At 35.1% G+C, this 25,173-nt stretch overlaps 1 non-coding gene across 1 annotated transcript; it reads left to right on the forward strand.

Moving 5' to 3' along the window:
- Positions 1–23,035: 23,035 nt before the first annotated feature.
- On the forward strand, positions 23,036–23,140 carry LOC148094291 (U6 spliceosomal RNA). The gene has a single exon (XR_015716368.1). It is a non-coding gene; the product is annotated as a U6 spliceosomal RNA (small nuclear RNA).
- Positions 23,141–25,173: the final 2,033 nt, after the last annotated feature.

The raw sequence follows: 25,173 nt of genomic DNA on the forward strand, positions 1-25,173 counted from the left end.
AAAATTTTAATTATTTAAGCCATCATTCCAGTGTGTATTATAACGTTTGCTTTAATTTTAGCATTTCTAATTTAAATGCCATCAGTCCTGTCTTTGGAACTTTTCTCTTTCACTTGTTGTGTGTGTGTGTGTGTGTGTGTGTGTGTGTGTGTGTTGTGTTGTTTTGTTTTTCCTTTGGTTACGAGAAACAACGACATACTGAACCTACTACACAAGGTCAAGGGTAAGATAGCAGAAAAAGAGGTCTCACAGAATTGAAGAATAAGATATACTATAGCCATGCTTCATGGGAATGGAAAAGGGACTAGAGATAGGATGCTTTTTCTGCCTGTTAGAAATCACAGGGTTTTTTCTATCTCTGCTTCTCTTTTTCATTGCTTCTCCACTTTTCATCAGTGATTTTCAACCAGAGTGCCACAAGAATTTTTAAAACATGAAATACCTGACTATTCAGTTGGGCACTAACCTCTTTTCTCTTAGATTATCAAGTAAAACAACAGTCAGCACAACAATAGCCATCCGATGTTAAAGAATCAAAAGTATGCCAAATGCAGACTGGTACAGCCACTGTGGGAAACAATATGGAGTTTCCTCAAAAAATTAAAAATGGAACTGCCTTTTGACCCAGTGATCCCACTTCTGGGACTATATCCTAAGAAACCCGAAACACCAATCAGAAAGAATATATGCACCCCTATGTTCATGGCAGCGTTATGTACGATAGCCAAAATTTGGAAGCAGACATAATGCCCATCATTAGATGAGTAATAAAAAAGCTGTGGCACATTTACACAATGAAATACTACCCAGACATAAAAAAGAAGGAACTCTTAGCTTTTGTGAAAGCACGGATGGGCCTGGAGATTATTATGTTAAGTGAAATAAGCCAGCCAGAGAAAGACAAGTACCATGATCTCACTTATATGTGGAATCTAATGAACAAAATAAACTGACGAACAAAATAGAAACAGAGGCATGAATACATGGAACAGGCTACCATCTGTCAGAGGGGAGGGGATAGGGAGGGCTAGACGAAAGAAGGTGAAGGGATTAGCCAAAAAACACATATATACATAATACGTAGACACAGGCAACAGTGTGGTGATAGCCAGAGGGAAATGTGGTGGGGTAGGTGGAGGTGGGCAAAGGGAGGCAAATGGAGACAGAAAGAGACTTTGCAATAGGTGCACGATGCAGTGTGCAGATGTTTTATTGCGTTGTACACTGGAAACCTGTATGGTTTTGCAAACCAATGTAGCCCCAATAAATTCATTTAAAAAATTATGCCTATTTTTCTGTCAGGTTGGCAAAAAATAGAAGATATTTTTTGGTGTGCCACAAAAATTTAGCAAGTAGTTTGTGTGTGCCATGAGATGGAAACAGTTGAAAATCACTGCTCTGCACCTATGCTCTGTTCCTCTCTTCTCTAAACTTACTTATCTGAATTTAGCTCAGTATTGTTACCTCAGCTAAATCTCTATGATCTTTTAAGTGCCTGTGACAAACCAACCAAAAAGTCATAGTTCAAATTCTTAGGAAAATCTGATTGGCTTATCTCATTTTAACTGATTAGCTTGCCTTGGGAAAGTTGTTTGTTCCAGATCCAACACTTATGGGCAGGGGAAACGTGTAGGAGCATGGCCACCTAGGTTTCCCCTTCATCAGTGGCTAGAAATAGAGCAGTTCATTCATAAGAGAGCATGAGATCCTTCCAATTTCAAAAGAGTAAATTTAGAACTTCTCTCCTCACCTTTCAGAAGTCACTTATATGAACAAAGAGAATAAGAAATAGAAATTCATATTTATATTGAACAAGTCAGATATAACTAAAATCATGAATCAAAAATAGATAAAATCATTATTAAAAGGATCAAAGATCAAATAGGAGTTCCTAAAAATATGGAGGGAATATATATGTTGCTATTGATCTCAGAAGAGCAAGATATCCAAGATTAAAGGCACTTATTTTCAGATAAAAACTAAAATTCTTTATTTCTAGTGGTGGAAAGGGCTGAACAGACTGGCAATATGAGCTTTCAAGGAAACTATTTGGTTTTGAGAACAAGGAGAGAAAGTTCTGGAGAAATCACATAGAGAAGGCACCTTTGCAGTAATTGATCTGTCGCTGAGTAGCAAGAGAAAAGAGAAATAACATTAACAGCCCCACAGCTTCATCTCCCTTGGCTGGGAAGAAATCAAGGCTCAAAGAGCCCACATACAAATCCTTAGGCAACAGAGAAAATTTCTGCTAGCCTGCAACCCAGCTCTGGGTTTTCCCTACAGAAAGAAAAATCCTGCAGATATCTGGTCCAGGGAGAACTCTTTATTCAATGATGAGTATTCAAAAAGGACACAGAATAATGTATTTACAAGGAGAGTACATGAGAAAAAGAATGGGACAGAGTGAAAAAAAAAAAAAATGCTCATGAGGAAAATGTTTCCATGGAGCAATTAAAATTATGACCAAACATAGCATTAATATACCAAAACAATAACAATAACAAAAATGAATGTTTAAGCCCGGTCAGAGTGGCTCAGCAGTTGAGCATCGACCTATGATCCAAGAGATCTCGGCTTGATTCCTGGTCAGGGCACATACCTGGCTTGATTCCCAGTAGCGGAAACCCAGGAAACAACCAACTGATGACTCTTTCATCATTGATGTTTCTATCTCTCTCCCCCTCTCCCTTCTTCTATCTGAAATCAATAAAGACATATTTTTAAAAAAATATATGATTACTTTTTTTAAAAGTATGTTTAAAAAAGAAAAAGAAAAACAAAGCACCACAGAAATGAAGATTATATTGCAAGTAACACACACACATATACACAAAGAAACTATAGACATGCTAAATAACAATGAAGGATATAGAGCACACATATAACAAAAATATATCAAGATGAAAGGGAATAGCCCTGCACACTGCTGTATACAGCTTGCCCAACCAGGGAATCCTATGTTCATTGCAACATTATTCACAATAGCCAAGATATGAAAGCAATCTAGATGTCTATTTGATAGATGAGTGGATAAAGAAGATGTGATATATATATATATGTATATATACACACATATATACACATGTATATGTATATGTATACACATGCACACATATAGGAATGCTATTCAGATATAAAGAAAAACAAAATCTTGCCATTTGTGACAAGGATGGACCTAGAGAGTATTAATCTAAGTTAAATAAGTCAGATAGAGAAAGACAAAGACAGTATGATTTCACTTATATGTGGAATCAAAAACAAAACAAAACAGAAACAGACTCAAATACAGGGAAAAAACTGATAGCAGCCAGAGGGAGGGAGAAGAGCTGGGAGAAAAATGGGAAGAGGAATAAGAGGTACCAAACTTCCAGTTATAAAATAAATAAGTCACAAGGATATAATATATATTATAGAGAAAATAGTAAATATCAGAATGATTTTGTATGGTTACAGATGGTTACCAGACTTATTGTGGTGATCTCATCGTAAGATATATATCTGTCAACTCAATTCATTGTACACCTGAAAATAATATTATACATCAACTACACTTTAATAAAAAATAAATTTAAAAAGTAATCCCTGTGAAGTAATTCTAAGTTGCAATTTTTAACAATTATTTCCTTAGATGTAGTGTTGGATCGCCTCCTGAAATCCTCACAGCAAAAAGCTAAACACACAAGTGCAGCATTCATTGCTTTGGAAATATCTAAATTATGGCATCCCTGTGGTCATCTTATATGTGCAAAAAAAAAAAAAAACAAAACACAACCCAATATCAACAAATTCTTTTATAAAATGTAAAGGTTTATCTGATATATGAGAGATGGTAATATAAAATTAAAATTCAATATAGGATTACAACTCAGAAGCAGTTACAGTAGGGATTAGATATGACCACGTTAATATGAATTTAGCTCTTATCTAAGGGCCAGAGCATGACTTAAATGACAACTCTTCCAGAACTAGGATGTAAACATTTATTTTTATGGTTAACAAGGTCCTTTTAAAAGGTTTTCTAAATATAAGTAATTATTGTTGAACACAACCTTACTTGCCTAGAACTGTGTAAATACTTCACAAACATTATCATTTAAACCTCACAACAATCTAAAAATGATGACAATTATCTTCATTTTATGGATATGAGAGGTAAATTTCAGGAATATTGCCTGAGAGATTGCATGGTTTAAGAATCATAGAGATAGAACATGAACCTGTATATTTAACTCCATAGTCTGTACTCTCTCCTGTAAACCATGTCAAATTCATGGTTTGTATAATTCAAATATTAAACTCAGTTGAGGAAAATAAAGCAAGTAACAACAAAGCATACAAAGTATCAAATAAATAATGTACTACACACCCATCTTTTCAACCATTTTATCTCCTTGTTCAAAGCTTGGCTCATGGCAAGTATGTGATAAATATTTTTAATTTAGTATACAAGACTAATTGCTGAGAAAAAATAAATGTGAACAGGTATGAAGCCAGAATACTGAAATCTTTAGACAACTTCTTCCATTGGGTAAACTTTTATTCTCCTCATCAAATAATATAAATGATCATAATTAAAGTTCTCTCTTCATTAGCATTTATATCTAACTGCCTTCCTTAATCATAGCTCTTAAGAAGAAAAATATGAGATACCATTCAGATTCTATTAAAATTTGTTGAAACTATTTTACATCAAGTAATCTACTAGAAATTTTACATATATCGTTTCATTTAATCCTCATTACAAAGGAAGAGAGTCAACTGTACAGATAATAAGTAAATGTCCTTTAATTACTATGTTAGTAATTGTAAATCCAATTGGAGTCCAGGTTCTCTAAATCCAGTGTGGTCTCCACTACAGCAGTGACCTCCAAAGTGGGGTCTATGCATCCAAAGAGTACACAAGATCATCTACTAGCATGGGGAAAAGGTATTAAACTTCTATGTATATATATTATACCTATAAATTTGTAGTATAAATTTTATATTACATATTATATATAATTTTTAATTCTTATTTTTGTTTCATGACATAAAATACATATAGTAGAACAAACATTACCTTATACATAAATATATATTTATTGAGGGTATATAAGCAAAAAGAATTTGTTGATGGAATCACGGTCAAAATACTACACTATACTACATTGCATTTCCATGACATGTTATTCTCTCCTAAACATACAATACACACATCTACACATAAAGAATTAAAAGAAGAAACCTAATATCTTTGTTTATAGCTAAGAAATGCTAAAACAACACGGATTGAGCTTGATTTTCTCCTTTATAAGTGTAAACTACAAATTTCTCTGCCTAGAGGCCCTATACCTTTTCTCTGGCCACTTTCAATCATAAACACCTATAGTCCAGGCTTACCATGTCTTCAACTTAGATTTCTAATTTCTCCATTGGCAGGTCAAAGACAATTCAAAAAGAATTATATGGGACTCCAATATACATGATATATGATAATAAGAATAAAAGAAAGTTTAAAGAACGCTAAAGAAAAAAAAGACACTCACCTCAAGTATTTTAGAAGTCTTTCCATTAAAACGAATTTAACCAAATTCCAAACAAAATTAAAATAAAATAAAAAATAAAATAAAATAATAAAATAAGTAGTGAGAGTGATATCAAAGGAATGGCAGCATGAGACATCCCCTTGATCTCTCCCCCTAAAATGTCAACAATTTGAACAGCTATACTTCAACAAAGGATTCCCTGCTCAACATTCAGGCATGCCTGAGAGATCCTTACCTTGAAGCACCTAAAGGTAAGCAAGCATGAACAGAGGAGGAGAGACAGGAGGAGGGCTCAGACTAGTCATGGATGTAGCCCTGTGACTTGGAGCTCACAGCAAGGCTCAGCCCAGAAAGGGGAAGAAGCTAGTTGTGACTGGCACTTACTTCAGCTAGGAGGAGCAGAGAGACTTGGGCACTCCAGCAGGAGTGAGCAGTGCGAGCTGCAGCTGAGCCAAGAAACCTGGGCAAGGACACAGCACAGGGGTTCTGCAGTGGCTGTGGGCAGGTGGCTTCCAGACAAAAAAAGCCACAGAGCCCTGCCACCCCATAGACTTCCAAAACTCTCCTTCTGTGACTTTTGGTGTTAGATTGTGGAGCACATCACCTGCAAAACCAAGAGCTGTTACAACAGATTTACAATTTCCCCTGAGCAGAGGGTGCACTCTATGACTGATCCCCAGTTGGGAGCATGGAAAAGGAGCCTGCAAAAATCCTGGGTTGCCATTACTGAGAGGACAAAACAAAGAAGGTGGATAAGTTCCCCTAGATAAGCTCACCCCCAAGCATCACAGCTACACTGACAGCAGCTATGGGGAGTCACCTTTGGGAGTTGAAATAGCTAAAAAACTTGTGATTCAGCACCACCTACTGGAAAATAATAGAAAGACCTCTTCATATTAATCTGTTAAAGAACTGCCATTCTTACATAGATGCCTGGACAGAAAGGAAACCCATCAAATACCATGAATAAACAAGGTAGAGAGGCATCTCAGAAAGAAAATTAAAAATCTTCAGAAAGCAAACTTGAATACATGGAAATATGTGACATAAATGACAGAGAATTCAAGATTGCAGTTCTGAAAATGCTCAACAAGCTGGGAGAAAATACAGACAGGCCATTTAACATACTCAGAAACAAAATCGATGAACAAAACAAGTACTTTAACAAAAAGATTGAAACTTTAAAAAACAACCAAACAGAAACCCTGGTGATGAAGAATTCAAAAAAGAGATCAGGAATGAACTAGCAATCATAGGAAATTGAGCTGAACAGGTGGAGGAAAGAATTAATAATAGTGAAGATAGAAATCTAGAAATGATGCAGAGGGAAGAAGAGAGAAACTTGAGCATAAAAAAAAAAAAAAACTGAAAAAGTTCTATGAGAACTATCTGATTCCATCAGAGAAAGCAATATGAGAATAATAGGCATACCAGAAAAAGAAGAGAAAGAGAAATGAACGGAGAGCCTATTCTCTCAAATAATTGAAAAGAACATCCCCAACCTATGGAAAGAGCTAGATCCTTAAATCCAAAAAGTAAACAGAACACCTAGTTACCTCAATCTAAAGAGGCCCTCTCCAAGGTACATTGTATTAAAATTGTCGAAAATTAATGACAAAGAATTCTCAAAGCAGCCAGGGAAAAGAGGGAAGTGACCTATAAGTGAAAGCCTATTAGCTTATCATTATACTTCTTGGTAGAAACTCTACAAGTCAGAAGAGTGTGGAACCAGGTATTCAAACTAATGAAAGAGAAAAATTACCAGCCAAGAATAATATATCCAGCAAAGTTATCCTTTAAATATGAAGGGAGAAATAGTTTTCCAGGTATACATAAGCTGAGGGAATGTATCACTGGAAGACCTCCATTGCAGGAAATACTCAAGGGGTTATTCTACCTGAAACAAAGAATAAAAGGCCCCAACACTGCAAGTAAGAACAGCAAAAAACTTACAGCATAAACAGGGATAATTTATGACAAAGGAAAAAAAAACACATAAAAAGGGAGGGGGTAAAGGTTGGAATTTGCAAAGGAGGATGGAGATCAGATGCATTCAAAAGTAAAAGGACTACTGTATATATAAAAGTTTCTTCTTCATAAACCTAATGGTTACCACACAAAACAAAAACCAAACCTTAGACACAAAGCTTAAAAAAAAGAAACAGAGGAAACAAATATGGAATACTACCAAACAAAAACAACAGATGGAAACACAAATAAAAAAGAACCAATGGAGGCAAAGAATTACCAGAAAACAAAAGATAAACTGGCTATAGCAAATCTTCATACATCAATAATCACCTTAAATATAAATGCACTGAATTAATCAGTAAAGAGACACAGAGCAGCAGAGTGGATCAAAAAACAAAACCCAACCATATGTTGCCTTCAGGAGACATATAAACTGCAAAGAGAATGGTAGGTTCAAATTGAAAGGGTGGGAAATGATTTTCCAAGCAAATATCATCCACAGAAAAGCATTTATAACAATAGTTATATCTGACATAATAGATTTCAAGATAACAAAGGTAATAAGAGACAAAGGTGGATATTTTATAATGATAAAAGGAGATACTATATCAAGAAGATTAACACTTCTTAATATATATGCACCCAATCAGGAAGCACCAAAATATATAAAGCAACTAATCACAGAACTAAAGGAAGAAACACAATCATAGCTGGGACCTTAATGCTACATTGACAGCTCTTGACAGATCAACCAAACAGAAAATCATTAAAGAAATATTGGCCACAAATTACAGGTTAGACCAAATGGACATATTGACATTTACAGAGACTTTCATCCCCGAACATCAGATTATACATTCTTCTCCAGTGGACATGAAACATTGTCAAAAATAGACCATAGGTGGGTCACAAAACTAGCCTCAACAAATTCAAGAAGATTGAAATTATACCAAGTATATTCTCTTACCACAATGCCTTGAAATTAGAAATTAACTGCAAAAAGGAGGTAAATAAACCCACAAATATGTCAAGATTAAACAACATATTACTAAAAAATGACTGGGTCAAAGAAGAAATAAAAGGTGAGATCAAAAGACATAGAGAGACAAATGAGAATGAAAATATGACCCAGCAAAACTTTTGGGATGCAGTTAAAGCAGTAATAAGAGAAAAGTTTATATTATTATTATTATTATTATTATTATTATTATTTTAATTATTATTTTTTAAATCTTTAAGTTTCATTTTTTTCTTTTTTTTAAATTTATCTTTACTGTTGAAAGTATTACAGGTGTCCCATTATTCCCCCCCAATTGACCCCATCCCTTCCCGAAGCCTTCACCCCGTTATTGACTGTTTCCATGGGTTATGCATATATGCATATAACTTCTTTGGTTAATCTCTTCCCACCTTCCACCAACCTTCCCTCCTTCCTCTGAAATATGATCATCTGTTGCATGCATCAATGTCTCTGGATCTGTTTAGTTTGTCAGATTCTTTTGTTCATTCGCTTCTTCTTAAAGAAGACCCTTCAACATTTCCTGTAATGCTGGTCTGGTGGTCATGAACTCCTTTAGCTTTTTCTTATCTGTGAAGCTCTTTATCTGACCTTCAGTTCTAAATGATAGCTTTGCTGGATAGAGCAGTCTTGGTTGTAGTTCCATGCTTTTCATCACTTTGAATATTTCTTTCCACTCCCTTCTGGCCTGCAAGGTTCAGTTGAGAAATCAGTTGACAGTCATATGGGTGCTTCCTTGTAGGTAACTAATTGCTTTTCTCTTGCTGCTTTTAAGATTCTCTTTGTCTTTAACCTTAGGTATTTTAATTATGATGTGTCTTGCTGTGGGCTTCTTTGGGTTCCTCTTGTCTGGGACCCTCTGTGCTTCCTGGACTTGTAAGTCTATTTCTTTCATCAGGTAGGGGAAGATTTCTGTAATTATTTTTTCAAATAGGCTTTCAATTTATTGCTCTCTTTCTTCTCCTTCTGGTACCCCAATAATACGAATGTTGGGCTGCTTGAAGTTGTCCCAGATGTTCCTTATACTATCTTTATATTTCTGGATTCTTTTTTCTTCTTGCTCTTCTGGTTGGGTGTTTTTTGTTTCCTCATGTTCCAAATTGCTGATTTGAGTCTCAGCATCCTCTACTCTACTGTTGATTCCCTGTAAATTATTCTTCATTTCAGTTCATGTAGCTTTCATTTCAAATTGGTACTTTATTATGTCATCAATGGTCTCAATTGTTTTTGTAATACTCTTACTAATATGCTTGGGTATTCTTATAAACATAATTCTGAACTCTGTATCTAATAACTTGCTTGGTCCTACTTCATTTAGTTCTTATTCTAGAGATTTCTTCTGTTCTTTCCTTTGTGACATGTTTCTTTGCCTCCACATTTTGGCTGCTTCCAGGTGTTTGTTTCTATGTATTAGGTAGAGCTGCTATGTCTCCTGGAATTTGTAGAGTGGCTTTTTGTAGTTGGTGTCCTATAGGGTCCAGTGGCTCAGCCTTCCTAGTCACCTGAGCTGGGCCTTCTAGGTGTTCCCCTGTGTGGGCTATGTGCTCTGACCTGTTGTAGTTGACCCTTGGTTGTTGTTGGCATCACTGGGTGGAATTGACCCCAAGGCCAATCAGCTGTGAAGACCAGCTGCAACTATAGCCAAAGAGCTGCTGTGCTGGAGACACCACACAGGATTTACTTCAGTGGAGCTTTGGTGTTCACCAAGTGCACCCCTTGAGTGTGTCACTCATGGATGTGGTAGGGTTGTAATCCAACATGGCTGAGTTTGACCACCAGGTGGACTGTCTCTGGGGCCTCCCAGGAGGTGCAAAGTCAGCCTCTGCCAGTGCTTTGCCCAGGGCTACCCAGCATGAGCTACACAGCAAACTGTAGTTGGCTGCTACTTGTGCTGGGCTTGGAGGTGTCCAGGAGAGGCCAAGCTATGAACCAATGCAGGCACCACTAATGCCAAACCTGGGGCCACTTATCATGACATATGGGGCACACTTCTGCTTGTTTGAGGGATTTTAGGAAAGTCCTAAGCATAATGCTTGAGAGGCCACTTGGGTAGAAAAGCCACTGGAAATGGCTTAGATGAGCTTGCAGGTAGGGAGGTGCAGGGTCTCCTGGGATCACCAGGTCAGGGTGGCCAAAGGTGTGAGTCAGGTGCTAGATTCAAATACGGCATCTGCCTGTTGGATCTGTGCAGGGAGGGCTCACCAAAGGAGCAATGGTTTCTGCCATCTCCTCTGCCCGGGAGAAAGCTGCCCCTCCACCTCTCACCCTAATTTCAGGCAGGTTAGTTTCTCCCCAGGTGTCCCAGGTTCCTTTCAAGCTGCTCCCTAATGCTGGGGCTCAGAGGGAGCACGTCTTAGTAAATCCATGCCTAAGCCCTTTAAGAGGAGCTGCCTGGGACTCCCGCACCCTCTGTGACCCACAGCAACAGTGCCCACTGGTTTTCACAGCCCAAAGTTATGGGGATTTCCTTTTCTGGCCCTGGAGCCCTGGGTTGAGGAGCCTGATGTGGAGTTGGGACACCTCACTCCTCTGGGAAACCTCCACTGCCGAGATAACCCTCCTAGTTTTAACCCATGCACCAGGTGAGGGCCTTCAGCCGCGTCTCCATGATCCAGCCCCAGTGCGCCCCTCCTACAGGTCTCCTTGTTCCTTCAGTTCCCTCCTTGTAGGGCTTCTGTTAAGCTATATTTCAGGAGGTTCTGAGTGATCGTTGTTCTGTATTTTAGTTGTAATTTTGATGTGGTTGTGGGAGGCGACAGGTACAGCTGTTACCTATACCACCACCTTGTTTCCTTCCAAAAGTTTACATTATTACAAGTGTATCTCAAGAAACAAGAGAAAATCCCAAGTAAACAACCTAACATTACATCTTAAAAAACTAGAAAAAGAATAAAAGCAACCCAAAGTCTGCAGAAGAAAGAAAATAATAAAAATTAGAGCACAGTTCAGTGAAATAGAGGACAAAATGACTATACATAAAATTAATACAGCCCTGGCCAGTTGGTTGAGCATTGTCCCATGCACCAAAGGGTCACAGGTTTGATATTTGGTCAGGGCTCATACCCAGGTTCTGGGTTTGGTCCCCATTTGAAAATGTACAAGAGACAACTTACCTACATTTCTCTCTTACATTGATGTTTCTCTCTCTCTAATCTTCCCCCTTCATCTCTCTCTAAAACAATCAATAAAAAATGACTTACGTCCAAAGGTCCTTAAAAAATATTAATACAAGGACTCAATAAATAAAATTAGAAATGAAAGAGGAGAAGTAACAACTGACACCAAGGTAGTACAAAGAATTGTAAGAAAATATTACAAAGAACTATATGCCAACAAATTGGACAATCTGAAAGAAATGGGTAAATTCCTAGAAACATAGATCTTCTAAAACTGAATCAGAAAGAATCAGAGAATCTGAATAGACAAATTTACAACTAGTGAAATTGAAGCAGTAATCAAAAACCTCCCAGGAAACAAAAGCCCTGGACCTGATGGCTTTATAGGTGAATTTTACCTAGCATTCAAAGAACAAACACTTATCCTCAAACTATTCAAAAAATTTAAGAAGAGAAAGACTCCCAACCTCATTTTATGAGGCCAGCATAATCCTTATTCCAATACCAGATAAAGACGTGACAAAGAAAGAAAATTATAAGCCACTATCCCTGATGAACATAGATGCCAGGACCCTCAAAAAAATATTAGCAAACTGAACTCAGTAATGCATTAAAAAGATCATACACCATGATCACGTGGGATTTATTCCAGGGATGCAAGGTTGGTATAATATATGCAAAACAATAAATGTGATACACCACATAAAAAATTGAACGATAAAAACCACATGAACATATCAATAGAAAAAGCACTTGATAAAATTCAGCACCCATTTGTAATCAAATCTCTCAGCAAAATGAGAATAGAGGGAACATACCTCAATGTAATAAAGGCCATATATGACAAACCCACAGACAATATCATACTCAATGGGAAACACTACAAGCACTCCCTTTAACATCAGGAACAAGACAGAGATGTCTTCTGTCACCACTCTTGTTCAACATAGTAGTGGAAGTCCTAACCAAAGCATTCAGAAAATAAGAAGAAATAAAAGGCATCAAATTGGAAAAAAAGAAGTGAAACTGTCCTTATTTGTAGAAGACATGATATTGTTCATAGAAAACCATAAACACTCCACCAAAAACTACTATAACTGATAAATTAATTCAGTAAAGTAGTAGGATACAAAATAAATATTCAGAAATCAGTTGCATTTTTAGATACCAATAATGAACTATCAAAAAAGGAAATGAAAAAAACAATCCCATTCACAGTTGCTTCAAAAAGAATAAAATACCTAGGAATAAATTTAAGCAAAGATGTAAAAGATCTGTACTCAGAAAATTATGACAGGGAAGAAAGAAATTGAGGAAGATACAAATAAGTGGCAGCATATATCATGTTCATGAATAGGAGAATTAACATCATTAAAATGTCCATACTACCCAAAGAAACCTACAGATTCAATACAATTCGTATCAAGATACCACTGGAGTATTTTACAGAACCAGAACAAATGTTTCAAAAATTGTATGGAACCACAAAAGACCCCAAAAAGCAACAGCAATCTTGAGAAAGAATAACAGGTTTGGAGGAATCACCTTACCTGATATCAAGCTATACTACAAGGCCACAGTAATCAAAACAGCATGGAACTAGCATAAAAACAGACTTATAGATCAATGAAATAAAATAGCCTAGAAATAAATACTCACTTTTATAGTCAATTAATATTTGACAAAGGAGGCAAAAAAACACAATGGGGTAAACATAATCTATTCAATAAATGGCATTGGGAAAATTGGACACATGCATAAAAATAAATAAATAAAACTAGACCACCTTCTTACACCATGCACAAGAATAAACTCAAAATGGATTAAAGACTTAAATGTTAGACTCGAAACCATAAAAATCCTAGAAGAAAACATAGTTGTAAAATATTGGACATTCTCACGAAAATATTTTTTCTGATATCTCTCCTCAGACAAGTGAACCAAAAGAAAAAATAAACAAATGGGACTAGATCAAACTAAAGAGATTTTGCACAGCAAAAGAAACGATCAACAAAATGAAAAGACAAACCACTGAATGGGAGAACATATTCATCAATGATACATTTGATAAAGTGTTAATGTTTAAAATTTATAAAGAACTTATAAAACTCAACAGCAATTAACTGAGCCACACTGACCAGGGCAATCATATTTCAGAGAAAAGAGGGAAGAAGGGTGGGGAGTGGGAAGAGATTAACCAAAGAAGTTATATGCATGTATGCATAACCCATGGACATGGTCAATAACGGGGTGAAGGCCTGGGAGGGAGTAGGAGCAAGGTAGAGGGGGTCAATTGGGAGGAAATATGAGACACCTGTAATACTTCCAAAAATAAATATAAATTTAAAAAAAACAACTCAACAGCAAAAAATCAAACAATCCAATTTAAAAATGGGCAAAAGATCTGAATAGATACTTTTCCAAAGAGGACATGCAGATGGCCAATAGACTTATGAAAGTATGCCCAATGTCACTAATCATCAGAGAAATGCAAATTAAAATCATAATGAGATATCACTGCACCCCTGTGAGAATGGCTATCACAAATAAATCAGCAAATATCAAGTTTTGAGAAGGATGTGGAGAAAAGGGAACCCTCATGCAACTATTAGTGGAAATGCAGATTGGTACAGCCACTGTGGAAAGCAGTATGGAGTTATCTCAAAAAATTAAAAATGGAGCTGCCTTATGACCCAGTGATTCCACTTCTGGGAATTTATCTGAAGAAACCCAGAACACTAATTTGAAATAATATATGTTCCCCTATGTTCACTGCAATGTTATTTACAATAGCCAAGATTTGGAAGCAGCCCAAATGTCCATCAGTAGATGAGTGGATAAAACTATGGTACATTTATACAATGGAATACTATTCTGCTGTAAAAAGGAAAAAATATTACACTTTGTGACAACATGGTTGGATCTGGAGAATATTATGTTAAGTGAAATAAGCCATTTAGAGAAAGGAAAAAAAACACATGATTTCACTCATATGCAGAATTTAATGAACAAACTGAACTACCAAGGAAAGTGGAGGCACACTCATGGATGAAAGGCAGGCAGGTAGCTGGAAAGGGTGGTTGTCAGGGGTGAAGAGATTGGATGAAAAAGAAGAAAAGAGAGAGAACTCATGGACATGTACAACAGTGTGGTGACTGCAGAGGTGGAGGGGGTGGGTGGAGTTGGAAGAAGGCATAGAGGGGGGATATATATAAAACAAATAGCTGTTTTTTAAAAAAAGATCAATAAAATGACAAACCCTTGGCTAGACTCACTAAGAAAAAAAGAGAAAAGACTCATATGAACAAAACCAGAAATGAAAGAGAAGTTAGCATAGTCGTCACAGATACACAAAGGATCATACTAAAATACTACGAAAGACTATATGCTACCAAATTCAATAATGTAGAAAAAAATAGATAAGTTACTAAAAATATATAACCTTCCTAAACTAAATCATGAAGAACTGGAAAATCTAAATAAACCAATCAGCAGTGAGGAAATTGAAACAACCATCATAAACTTCCCCAAAAATAAAAGTCCAGGACCAAATGGCTTCACTAGGGAATTCTACCAAACATGCAAAGAATATTTGAATACTATCCTCAAATTCTTCCAAAAACCTTGAAGAAGATGCAATACTTCCTAATATATTTTATGAGGTCAGCATAATCTTGACACCAAAACTTGGCAAAGATAACAAAAAAAAGAAAACTACAGACCAATATATTTGATGAATACAGATACAAAAATCATAAACAAAACACTAGCAAATCAAATACATTAAAAAAATACTATTTCACCATCAAGTGAGGTTTATTCAAGGGCACAAAGATAGTTCAACACATGCAAATCAATCAATATAATACAGCACATTAACAAAACAAAGGATAAAAATTATATATGATCTTAACAATAGATGCAGAAAAAGTACTTGATAAGATACCACATCCATTTATGATTAAAACACTCAAAATAAGTATAGAAGAAAAGTACCTCAACATATTAAAGGCCACATATGACAAACCCTTAATATCATACTCAATGGTGAAAAACTGAAAGCTTTTGATCTAAAATCAGAAACAAGACAAGGATGCCCATTCTCACCAGAATTATTAAACTTAGTTCTGGAAGTCCTCGCCAGAGCAATCAGACAAGAGAAAGAAATAAAAGCCCTCCAGATTGGAAAGGAAGAAGTAAAAGTGTCACTTTCCTGTATATAGGAAACTATAAAGACTTCTCCAAGAAGATATTAGAAACAATAAACAGTAAAGTAGCAGCATACAAAATCAATACACAAAAATCCATTGCTTTCCTATGTATTAACAATGAAGCTTCAGAAAAAAGAAAAGAAACAAACACAACAATTTCTTTTGCAATTAACCAACAGAGTGAAATACCTAGGAATAAACCTAGCAAAAGATGTGAAAGACCTATATATAGTAAGCTACAAAGCATTATTTAAAGAGTTTGAGCCTAGCCAGTATGGCTCAGTTGTTTGGGTATCTGTCATCCTCTGCACAGAAAGGTTACCAGTTGAATTCCCAGTCAAAGTACATGCCTGGGTTGAGGGCTTGATCCCTGGTGGGGGGCAAGCAGGGAGCTGCCGATCAATGTTTTGCTCTCACATCAATGTTTCTCTCTTTCTTACTTTCCCTTCCTCTCTCTAAAAATCAATGACAAGCCTTTTTTAAAAAAAGAGATTGAAAAAGACACAATAAAATGGAAAGATATTCTGTGTTCATGGATTGGAAAACTCAACATAGATAAAATGGCCGTATTACCCAAAGCAATATACAGATTTAATACAATCCCCATCAAAATCCCAATGTCATTCTTTAAAGAAATAGAACAAAAATTATCAGATTTCTACAGAACCACAAAAGATTCTGAATAGCAAAGCAATTCTGAGAAAAGAGAATGAAGCAAGAAGTATCGCATTACTTGACTTCAAATTGTACTACAGAGCTAGATAATGAAAACAGCATAGTATTGAAAGAAAAACAGACACACAGATCAATGGAAAAGAATTGAGAGCCCAAAAATAAAACTACATGTATATGGGCAAGTAATTTTTGACAAAGTAACCAAAAACACACAATGAAGAAAAGAAAGCCTCTTCAACAAATGGTGCTGGGAAAGTTGGAAAGCCACATGCAAAAGAATGAAACTAGATTACAGTTTGTCCCCATGTACAACAATGAATTCAAACTGGGTCAAAGACCTAAATATAAATCTGAAACAATAAATTGCATAGAAAAATATAGGCACTAAACTTATGAACCTTGGTTATAATTTGACCCCAAAGGCAAGGGAACTAAAAGCAAAACTAAATGAAAGAGACTGTATCAAACTAAAAAGCTCCTGCACAGCAAAAGAAACTGACAATGAAACAAAAAGACAACCAATCGAATGAGAGGTGATATTTGCAAACAATAGGTCCAACAAAGGGTTAATATTCAAAATATATAAAGAACTCATAAAACTCAGCACCAAACAAACAATTCAATTGAAAATGGGCAGAGAACCTGAACAGACACCTCTCCCAAAAAGACATACAAATGGCGAACAGATATATAAAAAGATGTTCAACTTCACTAGCTATTAGGAAAATGCAAATCAAAATTTCAATGAGATACCACCTCACACCAATTAGAATAGCTATTATCAACAAGACAAGTAATAACAAGTGTTGCAGAGGTTTTGGAGAAAAAAGAACCCTCAATTCACTGCTGGTGGGAATGTAGACTGGTACAGCCACTATGGAAAATGACCTAGTGGTTCCTCAAAAAATTAAGAATAGAGTTATCATATATATATGACCCAGTAATCCCTCTTGTGGGTACCTACCCTCAAAAATTTAATATTCCCAAAGATATATGCACCCCATGTTCATTGCAGCATTACTTATGGTGGCCAAAACATGGAGACAACCAAAGTGTCCTGTGATAGACACTTTGTCAGTGGATAAAGAAGACGTGGTACATATACACAATGGAATATTATTCGACCACAAGAAAAGATGAAATACTGCCATTTGTGACAACATTCATGGACTCTGAGGATATTGTGAAAGAAGTCAATCAGAAAAAACTCAGAAGCATATAATTTCATTCATATGTGGGATATAAAACTAAAGCTCATGGGAACAGAAAACAGTGTGGTGGTTACCAGAGGAAACAGGGGTTGGTGTGGAGGGGATCTAATATATGGTCACAGAAGATGGTATGACTTTGAGTGGTGGGCACATGGTGCAATATATAGATCTTGTATCATAGAAATGTACACTTGAAACCTGTATGATCCTATTAACCAATGTCAGCAATGAATTTTTTTTTTTAAGTATTGAGAATGAGTCAGAGATTTTCAAAAGACTCACCAAAAGCTGTTGACAATATTCCAGCACAGGCCATGCAGCTGAGCAAAACCAGTCCCTTAAGCCCTATTTGTTAAAAATACAAGTGAATGATAAGTAGTGAATTTAGAGAAATTCAAACAAGTGGGAAAATATTGTCAGAAAAAAATAAAAGTAATACCCACAACTAATATCATACTCAATGGAGAAGAGCTAAACAGTTTTCCTTAAGGTCAGGAAAAAGACAGGGATGTCCACTTTCACCATTTTTATCCAACATAGTATTGAAAGTCCTAGCCATGCAATCAGACAAGAAGAAAAAATAAGAGGCATCCAAATTAAAAAGAAAGAACTAAAACTGTCATTATTTGCAGATAATATGATACTATGTATACAAAACTCTAAAGAGCCCACCAAAAAAAATCTTAGAACTGATAAATGAATTCAGCAAAGTAGTAGGATGTAAAATTGGAATTCAGAAATTGGTTGCATTTTTATACACCAATAATGAACTCAGAAAGAGAAATTAAGAAATCTCTTTTTTAAAAAATTATTTATTTATATTCTGTTTCTTTACCTTTATTGTTCAGACCATTACAGATGTCCCCTTTTTTACCCCACTGATGCCCTCCACCCACATCCATCCCACCACCAGGTCCTCCCCACACCAATGTCCATGGGCTATAAACATACAAGTTCCCTGATTAATCTCTCCCGCACCCACACCCCCCTCCCCACCTTCCCTCTGAGATCCCTCAGTTTGTTCCATGCTTCTATGTCTCTGGATCCACTTTGTTCATCAGTTTGTTTATTATATTCCACATATAAGTGAGGTCATGTGGTACTTCTCTTTCTCTGACTAGCTTATTTCACTTAGCATAATACTTTCTAGTTCCCTCCCTGCTGTGCCAAAGGCTAAAAGGTCCTTCCTCTTTACAGCCACATAGTATTCCATGGTGTAAATGTGCCACAGCTTTTTTATCCACTCATCTACTGATGGGCACTTGGGCTATTTCCAAATCTTAGCTATTGTAAATTGTGCTGCTATGAACATAGGAGTGCATGAGTTCTTTGCGATTGGTGTTTGGGGTTCCTTAGGACATATTCCTAGAAGTGGGATCACTGGGTCAAATGGCAGGTCAATTTTTAATCTTTTGAGGAAACTCCATACTGCTTTCCATAGTGGATGCACCAGTCTGCATTCCCACCAGCAGTGTACTAGGGTGCTCTTTTCTCCACACCTTTGCCAGCACTTGTAGTGTGTTGACTTGCTGATGGTAGCCAATCTGACAGCTGTGAAGTGATACCTCATTGTGTTTTAATTTGCATCTCTCTGATGTTAGCGACATTGAGCATTTTTTCATGTCTCTTAGCCATTTGTATGTCCTCCTTGGAGAAGTGTCTATTTAGATCCTTTGCCCATTTGTTGATTGGATTGTTTGTCTTCTTTTTGTTAAGTTGTATGAGTTCCTTATACATTTTGGATATTAACTCTTTATCAGATGTGTCATTGGCAAATATATTCTCCAATACAGTGGGCTCCCTTTTCTTTTTGTTGATGTTTTTTTTTGCTGTGCAGAAGCTTTTTATTTTGATGTAGTCCTATTTGTTTATTTTCTCCTTAGTTTCTCTTGCCCTAAGAGATGTATCAGCAAACATATTGCTATGAGAGATGTCTGAGATTTTACTGCCTGTTTTCCTCTAGGATTTTTATGATTTCATGTCTTACATTTAAGTCTTTTATCCATTTTGAATTTACTTTTGTGTGTGATATAAGTTGGTGGTCTAGCTTCATTTTTTGCATATATCTGTCCAATTTTTCCAACACCATTTATTGAAAAGACTGTCTTTACTCCACTGTATGTTCTTGCCCCCTTTATCAAATATTAATTGACCATAATGACATGGGTCAATTTCTGGGTTCTCTGTTCTGTTCCACTGATTGATATGTCTGTTCTTGTGCCATTACCAGGCTGTTTTGATTACAGTAACTTTATAGTATAACTTGATATCTGGTATTGTGAACCCTTCAACCTTGTTCTTCTTTCTCAGGATTGCTGTGGCTACTTGGGATGTTTTTTGGTTCCATATAAATTTTTGAAGTGTTTTTTCTAGATCTGTGAAATATGCTATTGTATTTTAATAGGGTTTGCATTGAATTTATAGATTGCTTTGGGTAATAGGGACATTTTAATGATGTTAATTCTTCCAACCCATGAACATGGTATATTTTCCCATTTGTTTATACCTTCTTCTATTTCTTTTTTCAGTGCCCTGTAGTTTTCCAATTAAAGGTCTTCTACATTTTTGGTTAAGTTTATTCCTGGGTATCTTATTTTTTTTTAGTTGCAATGGTAAATGGGATTATTTTTTTTAGTTTCTGTTTCTGAGAGTTCATTATTATTGTATAAAAATGCCATTGTTTTGGGGTGTTAATTTTGTATCTTGCTACCTTGCTAAATTCATTTATTAAATCTAGTAGTTTTTTGGTGGAGTATTTAGGATTTTCTATGTACAATATCATGTCATCTGCAAATGATAGTTTTGTTTTCTCCTTTCCATTTTGGATGCCTTTGATGTTTTCATCTTATCTTATTACTGTGTCTAGGACTTCCAGTACTATGTTGAATAAGAGTGGTTAAAGTGGACACCCCTGTTTTGTTCCTGTTCTTTGGGGAAATGGTTTTAGTTTTTGCCCATTGAGTATGATGTTGGCTATAGGCATATCATATATGGCCTTTATTATGTTGAGGTATGATCTCTCTATTCCCACTTTGTTGAGAGTTTTTATATAAAATGGGTGTTGGATTTTATCAAATGCTTTTTTTGCATCTATTGATATGATCATGTGATTTTTATCTTTTAATTTGTTTATGTGATGTATCACTTTTATTGATTTGCAAATATTGTACCAGCCTTGCATTCTTGGAATAGATCCCACTGGGTGATGGTGTATGATCTTTTTAATATATTGCTGGACCTGATTTGCTAGTATTTTGTTGAGGATTTTAGCATCTACATTCATCAGGGATATTGACCTATAATCCTATTTACAATTACCAAAAAAACACACGTAGGAATAAATTTATCCAAAGAGGTAAAATATCTGTACTCAGAAAATTACAATACATTGAAGAAAGAAGTTGAAGAAGATACATGCAAAAAAATAGAACAAGATAAACTCAAAATAGATTAAAGACTTAAATATAAGACCCCAAACCATAAAACTCTTAGAAAAAATCATAAGCAGTAAACTCTTTGACACTCCTCTTAGTAATAATTTTTTGGATATATTTCCTGGAGGAAGAAAAACAAAAGAAAAAATAAACAAACTGGACTACATGAAACTAAAAAGGTTTTATACAACAAAGGAAACCATCAACAAAATGAAAAGACAACCTACCAAATGGAAGAAGATATTTGCCAATGATACATATGATCAGGAGTTAATATCCAAAATATATAAAGAACCCATACACTTAACACCAAATGATCAAGCAATCCAATTAAAAATGGGCAAAGGGCCTGAATAAACACTTCTCCAAAGTGGACATGCAGATGGCCAATAAACACATAAAAAGATGTTCAACATCACTAATCATCAGAGAAATCCAAAACTAAAACCACAACATCACCTCACACCTGTAAGAATGCCTACCATCAATAAATCAACAAACAACAAGTGTTGGGGAGGATGTGGAGAAAAGGGAACTCTTGTGAACTGTTGTTAGGTTTGCAAATTGGTGCAGCCACTATGAAAAACAATACAAAGTTTCCTCAAAAAAATTTAAAATAGAACTATCTTATGACCCAGTGATTCCACTTCTGAATATTCATCTGAAGAAATCCAAAACACTAATTTGAAAAGATATATGCAGTGTTATTTACAATAGCCAAGATATGGAAGCAAACCAATGTTCATCAATAGACAACTGAATAAAGGAGTGGCACATATATATAATGGAATATTATTTGGCCATAAAAAAATTAAATCTTACCATTTGCAACAACATGGATGAACCTAGAGGGTATTATGCTAAGTAAAATAAGTCAGACAGAGGACAAATACCATAAAACTTCACTTATAAGTGGGACCTAAAAAATAAAACGACAAAACAGAAACAAGCTCATAGACACAGAGAACAAACTGATGGTTGCCAGATGATTGAGGGGTGGAGAGCTGGGTGAAAAAAGAGAAGGAATTAAGAGGTATAAATTGACAGCTACAAAATAATCACAGGGATGTAAAGTACAGTGTAGGGAATATAGTCAATAATATCGTAATATCATGTATGGTGCCAGATGGGTGCTAGACTTACCCAAGGGGATCACTTCATAAGTTATATAATGTCTAACCACTATACTGTACACCTGAAACTAAGATAATATTGAATGTGAGCTATAATTTTTAAAATTAAAAATAAATAAATAAAATTAGTGAATTCCAAAAATAATTAATTAAAAAAAATAAAAGGCTTACTTGGTTAGAGCATCATCCCCTACACCAAAAAGGTTTGATTCCTGGTCAGAGCACATACCTAGGTTGTGGGAGTGATCCCCAGTCTGAGTGCTAACAAGAGGCAACTGATTGATGTTTCTCTCTAACATCAATGTTTCTCTCTCACTTTTTTTTTTCTCTCTCACTTTTATTCTCTCTCTCTCTCTCCCCCTCTCCCTCTCCCTTTCTCTCAAAATCAATTTAAAAATCCTCAGGTGAGTATTAAAAAAAATAAAAAATAAAATAAAAAAATAAAAGAAATGTGAACAAAAAGGTAAAAATCTTATATTAGTTCAAATTGAATAGCCTATTCACAATAGCAAACTCTTCTAAAGCTAAGGAATGAAAGAATTATTCAGAGAAGCCTCTCAAGTTAAATCATATTCAAATGTAAAACATAATTAATGCTGATGATATAAACAGGTAAAACACTGACAAGGTTAAGAATAAAGCCCAGTTGACAAATTTGGGGGTCCAACAATGACTTACCTCCAAAATTTCTCACTTTATTATACCTGCTGCTATCACAAGACAGTAAAAATGAAGCAAATAGTGTTTGCTTGGTTAGCACATATACTACAACCGAAATGATACAGAAATGATACTATAGCCCCCATACAAGGATGACATACAAGTTCTCAAGTGTTTTAATTTTTTCTTATTTTTTCAAAAGGAAATACAAGAAGGTTATATCAGAAATGAATGGGATTACTTACATACAGGGGCTAAGTGGGAACAGAGTAGAAGGGATTGTGAAGTTAGTGACTTTTTTGTGAGTTCACGTTTATGTATAGTTTTGACATTGACTTTTTGAGTCTGTTAAAGATTTGTATTTCCAAAAAACAAAATAAAAAATGCTAGGAGAGCCTGGCCAGGTGTGGCTCAGCAGTTGAACATCAACCTAGGATCCAGGAGATCACGGTTCAATTCCTAGTCAGGGTATATGCTCGGGTTGTCGGCTCGATCCCCAGTAGAGGGTATGCAGGAGGCAGTTGATTAATGACTCTCTCATCATATGTTTCTATCTCTCTCTTTTCTTCTCCCTTCTCTCTGAAATCAATAAAAAGATATATTTTTTTAAATGCTAAGGGAATAAAACCTAAAATAACAGAAACAAAGCCTAACTATATTTCAAATTTAAAAACATAACTGTACTGAAGCAGAAAATTAGAACTAACTTAAATAATAGAACACAGTACTTTGACTATATACCCTGAGCCTAAAGCCAAAAATGAACAGTAAACAAATATGGAACTCTAGTTGGAGGGCTTGTGTTTGATAGCAGTGTGAGTTAGCAATTCTAAAACTACTTTGTACTGTAGAACTGAACAGATGATTAAATATAGAGAGGATTAAAGAAGTCCGTATTTCTCACTGTTGGAGAAAGCAGTTACAAATATGGAAAGGGGAAGGTTAGAACAAATTCTGTGGTGCTTGATTGGAATAAAAGTTATCAGTACAAACTCATGGGTTTTAATAAATTACATAGAGATGATATAGATAGATGATGATGATAGATGATAGATGATAGACAGATGATAGATGATAATAGATGATAGATATAGATAGATAGATGATAGATAGATGATAGATGATGATAGATAGATGATAGATAGATAGATAGATATAGATGATAGATATAGATAGATGATAGATAGATAGATAGATAGATAGATATAGATAGATAGATAGATAGATAGATAGATAGATAGATAGATAGATGATAGATAGATAGATAATAGATGATAGATGATGATAGATGATAGATAGATGATGATAGATGATAGATAGATAGATAGATGATAGATGATAGATAGATGATAGAAAGATAGATAGATGATAGATAGATATAGATGATAGATAGATAGATGATAGAAAGATAGATAGATGATAGATAGATATAGATGATAGATAGATAGATGATAGAAAGATAGATGATAGATAGATATAGATGATAGATAGATAGATGATAGATAGATTGATAGATAGATGATAGATAGATAGATATAGATGATGATAGATAGATAGATAGATAGATAGATAGATAGATAGATAGATAGATAGATATAGATAGATAGATGATAGATAGATGATAGATAGATAGATAGATAGATAGATAGATAGATAGATAGATAGATAGATAATAGATAGATGATGATAGATAGATAGATAGATAGATTAGATAGATAGATGATAGATAGATAGATAGATAGATAGATAGATAGATAGATAGATAGATGATAGATGATAGATAGATAGATAGATTAGATAGATAGATAGATAGATAGATAGATGATAGATAGATAGATAGATAGATAATAGATGATAGATGATGATAGATGATAGATAGATGATGATAGATGATAGATGATAGATAGATGATAGAAAGATAGATAGATGATAGATAGATATAGATGATAGATAGATAGATGATAGAAAGATAGATGATAGATAGATATAGATGATAGATAGATTGATAGATAGATGATAGATAGATAGATATAGATGATGATAGATAGATAGATGATAGATAGATATAGATAGATAGATGATAGATAGATGATGATAGATAGATAGATAGATAGATGATAGATAATAGATAGATGATGATAGATAGATAGATGATAGATGATAGATAGATAGATAGATAGATAGATAGATAGATAGATAGATAGATAGATGATAGATAG

This window comes from Miniopterus natalensis, chromosome 1 (genome assembly GCF_054644295.1).
Source record: "Miniopterus natalensis isolate mMinNat1 chromosome 1, mMinNat1.hap1, whole genome shotgun sequence".
In the NCBI taxonomy this organism is placed as follows: domain Eukaryota; kingdom Metazoa; phylum Chordata; class Mammalia; order Chiroptera; family Miniopteridae; genus Miniopterus; species Miniopterus natalensis.